Source organism: Aotus nancymaae, unplaced genomic scaffold, assembly GCF_030222135.1.
Source record: "Aotus nancymaae isolate 86718 unplaced genomic scaffold, 86718_ANA_hifiasm-v0.15.2.pri h1tg000051l, whole genome shotgun sequence".
In the NCBI taxonomy this organism is placed as follows: domain Eukaryota; kingdom Metazoa; phylum Chordata; class Mammalia; order Primates; family Aotidae; genus Aotus; species Aotus nancymaae.
The window spans coordinates 24637144-24648087 of NW_026988465.1; the positions used below are offsets into that span (position 1 = coordinate 24637144).

The 10944-nt window shown below is 43.8% G+C and overlaps 2 non-coding genes across 2 annotated transcripts; one reads left to right on the forward strand and one right to left on the reverse strand.

The window, feature by feature from the left end:
• The first annotated feature begins 266 nt into the window (after positions 1-266).
• On the forward strand, positions 267-338 carry TRNAM-CAU (transfer RNA methionine (anticodon CAU)). The gene has a single exon. It is a non-coding gene; the product is annotated as a tRNA-Met (tRNA).
• Positions 339-7661: 7323 nt separating this feature from the next.
• Positions 7662-7733, reverse strand: TRNAQ-UUG (transfer RNA glutamine (anticodon UUG)). Its single transcript has one exon. It is a non-coding gene; the product is annotated as a tRNA-Gln (tRNA).
• Positions 7734-10944: the final 3211 nt, after the last annotated feature.

Below are 10944 nucleotides of genomic sequence, written 5' to 3' on the forward strand. Positions count from 1 at the left end.
CATCTCTCTGAGAATAAAATGACAGGTTTTGAAACACCTTTGGTAGATTGGGGCATCTCTCTGAGAATAAAATGACAGGTTTTGAAACACCTTTGGTAGATTCGGAGAGGGCAACTCACAACTTGAAAGGGATTGTTGGAGTAAACTGGTTCTAGAGTGAGTTGATCTTAAGAGGCCAAGGGGAGAAAAGAAAAACAGGGAAGGAACGAGTTAAAGAAGCTGATCATTTACACGATGAATAAAAGGAGGAGCAACAATTTTCCACCAGCAGAGTGGCGCAGCGGAAGCGTGCTGGGCCCATAACCCAGAGGTCGATGGATCGAAACCATCCTCTGCTAACAGAGGTTTTTATTTTTTCTTCTTCTTTCTAACTTTTTTTTTTTTTTTTTTTTTTTTGAGGAATTGGATCGAAAACATCCTCTGCTAATAAGGGCGTTTTTGTTTTGTTTTGTTTTGTTTTTTATCGTTGCTGTTGTTTTTTCTTTTTGTTCTTTATTACTTCCTGGTGAACAATGTTGTTGTTTTTTGAGGAATTACCTTCCACAGTTGCAGAGTGAAGATGGCCTCTCTCTCTCTCTCTATATATATATATATGTATATATATGTACATATTTATACACACATATATATGTGTGTGTATGTATTATACATATTCTTGATCTCTTAAAATTCCTTTCAGAGGCTGTATCTTACTTTGAGATATATGCTTAGCATTTTCCTTCTCTTTTCTCCAAATGTTTGCATAATTCCTTTCTCACTCATTTCAGAGGAAAGTCATATCATAGAAAATACACTGAGGTTGAATATAATTTTATATTTTCTCACACTCGAAGGCAAAACACTGTTACTGACAGTTGCCTGAGACCATTGGTTATTGTACATCGATACTGGGTTTGGTTTTGTGTTTTGCATCTATGGGAGTCTCCTGCTTCTTTTGCTTTTGTTCATTTCTATACATGATTTATTAATTTTGTGTACTGTGAATTCTTCTTAAAGCAATCTGTGTTACAATGGCCAGAAGACATCTTTTATACCCTCCTCCTTCCATACTCATGGAAACTAGACACATGGAATGTTATGAGGAAGAGAAGCAACATGGAAGTTAAATGTAAAATGGTTGATTCTACTTGGATAAAATTTTATTTTTAATGTAAATGGTAGAAAACATTGGGGCATATTTAAATAAAGCATTTTGTGAATCAGAATTCTATGGGCAAACTCAGAAGACCAATAATCTTCATTTTGCCTGTTTACACCCTAGAAGCATTTTAACTAACTTTAAATGTCTAGGCGTAAAAGATTGGTTGAATAAACTGTAACATATGAGCTCAAAGAGGAAGCACTGTGGGGCTACAAAAAAGATATAATTTCCAGGAGATAGTGTTAAGTAATAAAGAAAGTGCGGATAAATACTATAGTAGGCTACCTTTTTTTCAAGAAAGAAGGAGAATTAGGAAAACATACACACATCTGTTTTTCTTTCTGAAAAGAAAACATAGTGAAGATAAACCAGAAAACGGTGAATCTGGTTACCTAAACTGGCGGTGAGAGACTCGGGGGAAGTGGATGCAAGGGATACGGGAGGCCACTTCTCTGAGTTTCCTTTTGTTATAGCTTTAACTTTCGAAAGCATGTGCATGTTTTACTTTTTTTTTTTCCACAGAAAATGTTTTCTGTGTGAATATGTTGACTAAATTCAAAAGGGTTATAAAGGATTTTTTGCTTCTTTAAAATTTCTGAGTCATCATTTTCACAAAATAAATAACTCATGGTAATCTGGAATTCCCAAAATCAAACTTCAGTTTCAAAATTCTCTTCCCTGGAGCATGACTTTCGAATACTTCAGAGGGCCCCTAAAGTGTCCAGAAAAGGGAGATTAAACAAGATTATGTGGCATGCCTAGGTACATGGGATTGCCAAAATGATGCTCAATTTTCTTTAGGCCATATTTTTGTAAATAATACTAATATATATTTTTAAATTGTATGGGATTTCTAAAATAGTATCAGCTATCAATTATAATTATGGTTATATTGTTACTGTACCGAATTTTCTCGTATAAAGCTACTAACCCAAGTAAAACAAAAAATTAATTAAATATCAAGAAAATACCTTCATGTAAAACCAGCTAATACTGAAATTGTTTAAAATAGTTTAAAACCAAAGCTTGATGCCATATTGTTAAGAAAACAAAGCTTCAGGTACATTTGGTCACCTGGTTGGCCATTTAAACATTTTATAAAGGAATTTCATTCGTTATATTCAATGCATGTTTTCTGGTTGTATAAAAGGTTTCCCATGCAAGAGGGCTGATGTTATAACACTAGATTATTATGCTATAGTGTATTTTCAACATGTAAAGAAAGCTTTTTTTGTGGTTCAAATCTTTTAGAAGCATCAGAGAAAGACTGTCCTTGCCATGGACACAACAAAACTTTGGGACCTTGAACTTTGGGTTCATAATCTCACAACTGAGAAAAGTCCCTCCAAGCTTTTGGAGCTGTGTGCTCATCGTAACCCTTAACATAAAACTAACCAGAGAAATTTCTCCCAGGAAGAGGCTGGAATCCTTAATGCAAACTGCTTTCCCAAGTTCACAGATGAAGAAGACTTCTACTGTCATGAAACTTATCTTTGAATAACTTTTCTTGCTTATGCCTCTATAAACAATCGGAGTCACAGCACCAAAAAATAAAAAAAAAGAAGTGGAAAAGGAGTCTGTTATGCGCACTTATGGGGTGTGCTTTTATTTGTGAGAACTTTGCAGCCTGCTTTATACATGGATAACCTTATGCTTTGATCGATAAAAGATGAAAGTCCAATGTAGGTAAGAAATTTTAATGGTACATGCGTTGCCTCATAATCAAAACCAAAACATTAGTTCACACCTTTTAACCCACATCATGGGTTAAAGAGCACATTGCCAGGAGGCCTTCGCTGTTCTAAAAAGGCATCGTTTGTTAGGTCCTTTTTCCATGACTTAAAGTAAAAGAAGCAGTGATTAGAAATGTATCCCTCATGATAGGTTCTATAGCAAATTCTACTGCAAAGGCTACAGTTGGACAATAGACTCTAAATTCTCTTGGAAACTTGTGATCGAATTGGCTAAACAGAGAAGTGTCTGTGCAGCTGCTGGCACTGTGGCCTACCGAGAAATAAATCAAATGAAGATTATAGAAATTCGGTGGTAGGGGATTGACAAAGAACTTGCTCAGTCAAGTGAGTAAACTCTTTATCTAGCTGATCCTTCGATCTATTTGATTTTAGGAGGTTTCATTTATGGCATAAGGAGCATACTCCAAACTCTTGGTATGATCCTCCCAATAGTTATAATAGTCTCCGTGGTGCACTGTATTCTCTCTAAGGTTTTAAATGCTTGCATGCAGCCATCTCTAGACTGTCAAATAGTCTCTCTTCAACTGGAATAACAAGAGCTGAAGGAAATGTGCAAACATGAGGACCCCATAACCTACGAATGACATGCTGAGACTGGAAACCCAAAATGATGGTAATGGAGAGTGGCGCTAGGGCCCTAAGTTTCGGTTACACTCTCGCCTGAGAGCCTGACCAAAAAGGGGAAATTTTTTAACAAAATTCTGAAAGGCCGTTGTTTTGGGCTAGGCTCATGCACTAGGCCCCAGCAAACCAAACCAAACCAAAATGGAGTCACTTGTGCTAAGACTTTAAGGAAACATGTAGATTCTCGAACAAACCAGGTTTTGTTTTTTCTCCTGCAAATCTCTATAACAAACATTACTGACAGCATAGGTATCCACCCCCTGAAGTCCCCATTAAATCTTTAAACCATATTCATTTCCTCTTGCTTAGAAACCATCAAGTTTCAGATGCTGATCATTACGCCATGGGACCGACTTCTTAATATTTCTCCCTAAAGTCTTTGATGACCTAGTTCTTCCTCCCCGAAGTCTGATTTGGCTTCCCAATGCCAGCGCACCCCACCCTTCGCACCCCCGACCTTTTCTTCCAAGTGGTTCAGAAACTTTGTGCCCCCTCAGGCCTCAGTTTCTTCACTGGGAAAAAAAAGTGAAGTTGTCGGACAAAAGTGAGCCCTTCCCTTGCGCCAGGTTTTGTGACTAGTGTTTGTGTTGTTACCTCATCGAACGCTCCCGGTGACCTGTGAGATGAGAACTATCATCGCTGTTTTACGGGTGAGGAGCCTGTGAGAGACCTGAGATCCTTCAGTCTGCGTTGTTATCGGGGCCTACTGCTTCCACAAAAATCGGCGTTTATATGGCGCTTTTGAGGACGTGCATGGAAAGACTTTCCAAAGTCGCAGGGGAGACGCTGGCGTTTGCGGAAAACTGAAATAAGTGACCTTGCAAGACGAGCAGGAGGAGACCCCGGCATTCCTGGGAGCTCAACTGCCGGGGCGCAGCGAAGGAAGGGGGAAAGGAAGGCCCCTCGGGAGTGTCCCCGCACAGCGCGCGGCCCCGCGGCCCCCACTGCCGGTTCACCCGCAGGAAAGACGCGCAGAGGAGACCCCCAAACGGACACAAAAAGGGTTCCCCGCCCTGCTTCGCACACCCACTCTTCGCACAGACACAGGCGCCACACTGTGAAATCCACCCTGCCCGCGGCTGAGGGCGCTGCGCCTCCGGGACGTTCTCAGTCGGCCCTGCCCCAGCATCCCTGCGCAGAAACGCCTCCTGCTGGCTTTTCCCACTGGGAGCGCCACGTGCTCGGTACGCGTTTAGAACCGCGGGCTTCAGCGATTTCCTTAGCGGTAGAGAGGAATTCAGCGCAGCTGCAAGCAGTTTAACCCGGATTCGACGCCTCTTCAAGGAGAGAGCGCCTAGTGCTTATAGAACGTCATGGCTTGCAGGCTGGGATGCTTTCCAGGACTTCCGATTTTTTTTTTTTTTTTTTTTTTTGAGATGAGTCTCGCTCTGCAGCCCAGGCGCGATCTTGGCTCACTGCAACCTCCGCCTCCCGGTCCGGTTCAAGCAATTCGCCTACCTCAGCCTCCCAAGTAGCTGGGATTCCAGGCACCAACCACCATGCCCAGCTAATTTTTGTGTTTCTTGGCAGAGACGGGGTTGAACCATGTTGGCCAGTCTGGTCTTGGGTTTCAGATTTAAAGGGACGCACGGCCCCGCCGGAGGTGGGTTTCGAGGACCGCGCGCGCCCTCTTGTGGATGATGAGGAGCACTTCCCTCCCCCGGCAATACCCAAGGCCAGACAAACAAGAAAACCAGCATCCAGTGACTCTCCCTGCAAATGCAGGCTTCTTTTCTCAGGATTCTTGCTGGATGTCTTTGCAACGGAATTTTTGCGACTGGCTTTCATTGGGCAAAATGTTTAAATTCAGTGTTTTCTGGAAAGCTGAATCGGGAGTGTTCCTCAATCCTAGACTGGGTTTCTGGGGGAACAAATTCACTGTCCAAACCCAAAGAATGGACTCAGAGACTCGTAGAACAAATAGCAAAAGTGAGATTTTTTAACGACAGTCTTGCAAGATCAGGTGTCTGATGGGCAGGCACACCCAGCACGGTTTCAACAAGGAATTTATCACCTGGTGCGCAGTACCCCCGACCCACCGCTCTTCCCCAGAGGCTGAGTGCTATGAGGTCACAATCTTCCTGGATGTCGCCTAGTGACTGTTAGGCAAGGTCTTAAGGTGTTTTTTTAGGGTTGTCCTGCTGCATTTTATTGCAGCCCACAATGCATTGCAATCCTGGTTATCTCAGGGACTCTTTAAGTATTTGACTTATGACCTAAGTAGCTGGGCAGGCTGATAAGGACAGAGAAAACAAGCTATTTGGCAGGATAGTAAACGTTCATCTTAGATTGAACTTCTTTGGTTTGGGTGAGAGCAGCTAAAGGGGTGGGAAAACGGAGACAAGCAGGCATCGGCTTTCCAAGCAAATCTGTAGTCTGCTGACCTAAGACGATGTAAGGCACTTTGTCTTAGAAATGGACCACTGTATACATTATTTCCTTCTGGTAGAGGATGGTCAAGGACAGTCCCGTTTGCACAGAGGTGGCAGGAAACTCTCAGGAAAGAGGATAAAAATCCTCCAAGGGAGATTCCAAACTTTCAAACCATGGTGGAGATAGGAAAAATTCCTTACCAAAAAAAAAAAAAAACAAAAAACAAAAACAAAACAGGTTCTTACAAAGGGGCTGATTTCAAACCTGAGTGGAGAAGGCCCCATAGATTTCTTGTCTCTCAACATAATCAGCCAGACATGAATACACTACTTCAATCACATTTTCCAACACCAAGGAGGAAAATATTTCCTTTTTTTTTTTTTTTTTTTTTGCACAGTCTCCCAATCTCCCTGTTACCCAGGCTGGAGTGCAGTGCTGTGATCTCCGCTAACTGCACTGCAACTGCCACCTCCTGGGTTCAAACGATTCTTGTGCCTCAGCCTCCCAAGTGGCTGGAATTACAGACATATGCCACCACACCTGGCTAATTTTTGTATTTTTAATAGAGACAGGATTTCATCATGTTGGCAATGCTGGTCTCAAACTCCTGACCTTAATTGATCCACCAGCCTTGACCTCCCAAAGTTTTGGGATTACAGATGGGAGCCACCGCACCCTGCCCCAATGTCCTTAACCTTGTGGGGTTCCTGGTAGATTAAAAAAAAAAGTGCACCACGTGTAGAATGGTGCCTGTGCCTTGAACAGCAACTTGTGGGTTAGCAGAAGGAATACATCCATGCTTCTCCTGGGCTATCTCCTAAAGCCTTCCAGACTCTCACTCTCAGGCCAACTGTGATGAGAGCAGCAACTTGAAACTCTATTGACCAAGACAAGAGGAAGTGCTGGTTTCAGAGGTTACTATCTCCTTCCTGTATTCACAGAAAGGACACAGGATTTATTAGCTTAAATCTTTGCTTATTGATAGCAATCAAAAATTTTCAATTTAATCCAGAATGTTTTGTTACTACCTTCCAGAGGCTAGGCTGATGTCAGCCCTGGGCTCCCTACACGCGATAGTAACCAAGGCATATGTGGAAAGGATTTGTGTGAGAGTCTCTAAGAGGACAGCAAGGGCTGTGTACTGATGAACTGCTACCAGCAGTTTGAATGCTACCATGCCTATCAACTTAATCAAAGTGTCGAGGCTTTACCAAAAATAAGTCTAAGAAAAAAACTTAAAAATTTTGCAATCAGGTTAGGATGGGTGGCCTGACCGTGTGCTAAGAAGTACACTTTTCATATGTGGGCTTGAATCCCATCCTCACTGAGAGCATTCCTTGGAAACAGAGTGAAGCCTGGAGGGAGCACAGTGCCACTACAAATTTGTTGACTTAAAATCAGATATTTATCACTTCTCATGTCAGACACCTTCTTTCCAGTGATAGAGTTATGTGGTCATTCTTTTAAAAATGGGCATTTCTTTATTATGTACACAGACATTCCTTTCTAGGAATCAAGACATGGGGAGACATTTCAGACAGGCGCCCCGTCCCATCCGCGTCTGGGCACAGCTTACAGAATTGGGGAGTTGTTTCTGGCAGTGTTGATTGTGCATGTGGGCTGGCTTCCACAGGTGGTCTCACACTTCTAAGGACTGACATAGACACTACTGCTAATCAGATGCTATGGCATATGGTGGACCGGATTACAAGGAAACACTATGGTTTCAAGAGACAAGACAAACTGGAAGAAGAGAAAAAAAGTTGAGAAGGTCCCACCGAGATTTGAACTCGGATCGCTGGATTCAAAGTCCAGAGTGCTAACCATTACACCATGGGGCCACCCGTGAGCCACCTTAACAACTTCTTCTTGTGACAAATATTTATCCCTGAGTCACCAGTTCTTAACTGCTAAATATAAAATAATGGGATTTTAAACAAAATTGTACTGCCCTCTACAGGAGTATTTTGGAAATGCTTGCGTGTTTTGCTTGTTTCAATGACGGCCACAAGTGGCTTTCACAGATCAGAACCAGAGATGCTGGAAATCCTGCAATGCCCGGGACAATACTCCATAAAGAACCGTAGGAGTGCACATTTTCTTCAAAACAATCTTGCATCTTTCATCTAGGTTTTCAGGGGCCTTTTTTGTTTGTTTGTTTTGAGACGGAGTCTTGCTCTGTCGCCAGGCTGGAATGCAATGGCATGATATCGGCTCACTGCAACCTCTGCCTCCTAGGTTCAAGTGATATTTTTGCCACAGCCTCCCCAGTAGCTGGGACTACAGCGCCACCGTGCCCAGCTAATTTTTGTATTTTTAGTAGAGACAGGGTTTCACCATGTTGGCCAGGATGGTCTCGATCTCTCGACCTCGTGATCTGCCTGCCTCAGCCTCCCAAAATTCTGCGGTTACAGGTGTGAGCCACCGTGCCCGGCCAGGGGGCCTTTTCTAACAGTGCAATTCGTGCTCCCATCCTTGTGTGTACTCTCCCATTTAATCATTCTCTCACATACAATTGCAGTGCTATGTAGGACCTTGTTAGGATATTGACTTTTATTCTGAAATGGGAAGTCACAGCTTCTGGTTAGATGTCCTGAGAGACTCACCTTCAGAATCCTGAGCTACTCTATGACAAGTTTGACCACTCTGAAGCCACCATACTCTTAGGTAGCTCAGGCCACACGTGTAGATGCTCCAGCTGGCAGTCCCATCCACAGCCGGCATCCTTCACCAGCTACGTGGGTGAAGAGGCTTCCAAATGACTCCGACCCTCAGCGGTTATCCCAAGAATTACCCTAAGCTGGTGAGTTTCCACCTGAGGCTCCAGACCTCTTGGAGCAGAGGTAGTAATCCCTGCTGTGCTCTGTCTTATTTCCCGACCTCGGAATCAATGAATATGATAACATGCTTGTTTTATGCCACCAAGTTTGGGGCTAGCTTGTGATGCAGTAATAATAACCAGAATAACTCCAGAAACAGGAATTGTATCTATCTACTGTGAAAAGAAAATAAATATTGGGACCCCCCCCCAAATTACCAAGCCAAAGCAGACGGTCCTCCCTCTGCTCACCTGAGACAAATGCATATCTGATTGCTTCCTCTGCCCTATTGTTCACGTAAAAATGCAGATTCACTAAGAGGACTAAGGAATAAGTGAATATTTCTCTAACCCTTCTCACACATAAATTCTGTATTAAAGTGAAAGGTTAATCAGAGACTGGAAAGAATGTGACCTTTTGTCTCTTATCTACCTACGACTTGGAACCTTCCCCTCCATCCCATATTTTGAGTTGTCCCTTTCCAGACAGAACCAATGTACATCTTACACATACTGATCGAAGTCTCACGTCTCCATGTGTAAAACAAAGCTGTGCCCATACCACCTTGGGCTCATGTCATCAGGACCAGCTGAGGCCATGTCCACCTGAGGACATGTCCTTAATCTTGGCAAAGTAAACTTTCCAAATCTATTGGGACCGCCTTTACTTCTTTGTGGCGAGCTCACCAAGGTCAAGATGACTTTAGATCCTCAGACACTTCCGGTTCACACTCCTCTCTCAATGTTGCCCAACAAGGCTGTCCCAAACATTTGCCACCATAAATGCTGCCTTAGGCAATATCAGTGTTCATGTTTCCTTTGTTATGTATCTTCAAAAATGGCGTTTACAAAATTGTTGGCCTGGGAGTCTGAAAGAGTGGGATAAAATGTGGAAAAGTAAAAAACTTTAGATGCTTAGAGATAAGAAAATCCCGGCCAGACGTGGTGGCTCATGCCAGTAATCCTAGCACTTTGGGAGGCAAAGGCAGGCGGATTGCCTGAGTTGAGATCAGCCTGGACAACACGGTGAAACCCCCGTCACTACTAAAATACAAAAAATTAGCCAGATGTAGCAGCTTGTGCCTGTAGTCCCAGCTACTCGGGAGGCTGAGGCAGGAGAATTGCAAGAACCTGGGAGGCGGAGGTTGCAGTGAGCTGAGATCTTACCACTGCACTCCAGTTTGGGCAACAGAGTGAGATTCCATCTCGAAAAGAAAAGAAAATCCTCCCAAAGATACCCTCTATGTACTATGTATTGCTATTATATGAAGCAGTAGTAAGACATTTGTTGGGGTATCATTCACGCACTGGTCTTGGTGATGGGGTACAGTCGAGAGCACAACCCCTTTATTACAATTCATCTCTTTTGCATCATTGTACAAGAATATCATTTGCTTTCCTAGATTTAGGTCTTAGCAGGGGCAGAGCCATTTTTTCTTTCTTGTTTTGTGGTGCATTTTTTTCAGCTGCTCTTCAGAAATTGTGCAGGTTTTTGAGGCTCTATGCAGAAATTATATTGGGCTAAGAGCTAAAAAAGTGGACAAGGTGTCTGGTAGAGGACTTTTGGCCCCGTTCCCCAGCCATGTGGAAAGGGCCTAATTCCCGATAAGGAAGGCCCTTCCTCCCCCACAGGGAGGGTCCCTTATCTCACTCTATCCTGGCCCGGCCCAAGACCAGCAACCTTCCCGCCCAGCGGCCCACTGAACCAATCACCATCCGCCCCACTAGCTCTCCTGTAACCTCCCATCCCACAAGCTCCCGCCCGGCAGGCTTCCTGCCCAGCAACCAACCTAGCCAATTACTACCCGCCAGATCAGCTCTCCCTAACCAATCGCTACCTGCCAGGTCAGCTCTCCTAACGCCCCAGGCCCTCTGTCCCTAACATTTGGGTTCCGGCCCTCACACAGGCCGGCGGGGTAGGAGGGCCGGCAGAAACAAAGGAATAAGAAGAGACAAGTTAAGAGTGCATAAAAGTGGAACCAGGGGACCAACGCTATTATGGAGGCTGTGAAGGCCTGGCGCTCTGGCAACCCACACTATTTATGGTGATTAAACAAAGCAGCACGTGGTAGGGATGTGGGGGGTGAAAGGGAAGTGATGCATCAAGCGAGTGATCTATAGCTGTGGCAGTCTGGCATTTCCCTTGAAACATATGGAACGTGTTCTACTCTAGACAGATTAACGAGCAAGGGAGGGCCGTAGCAGAGAGCCAGCAAGTCTGGTCAGTCTTATGC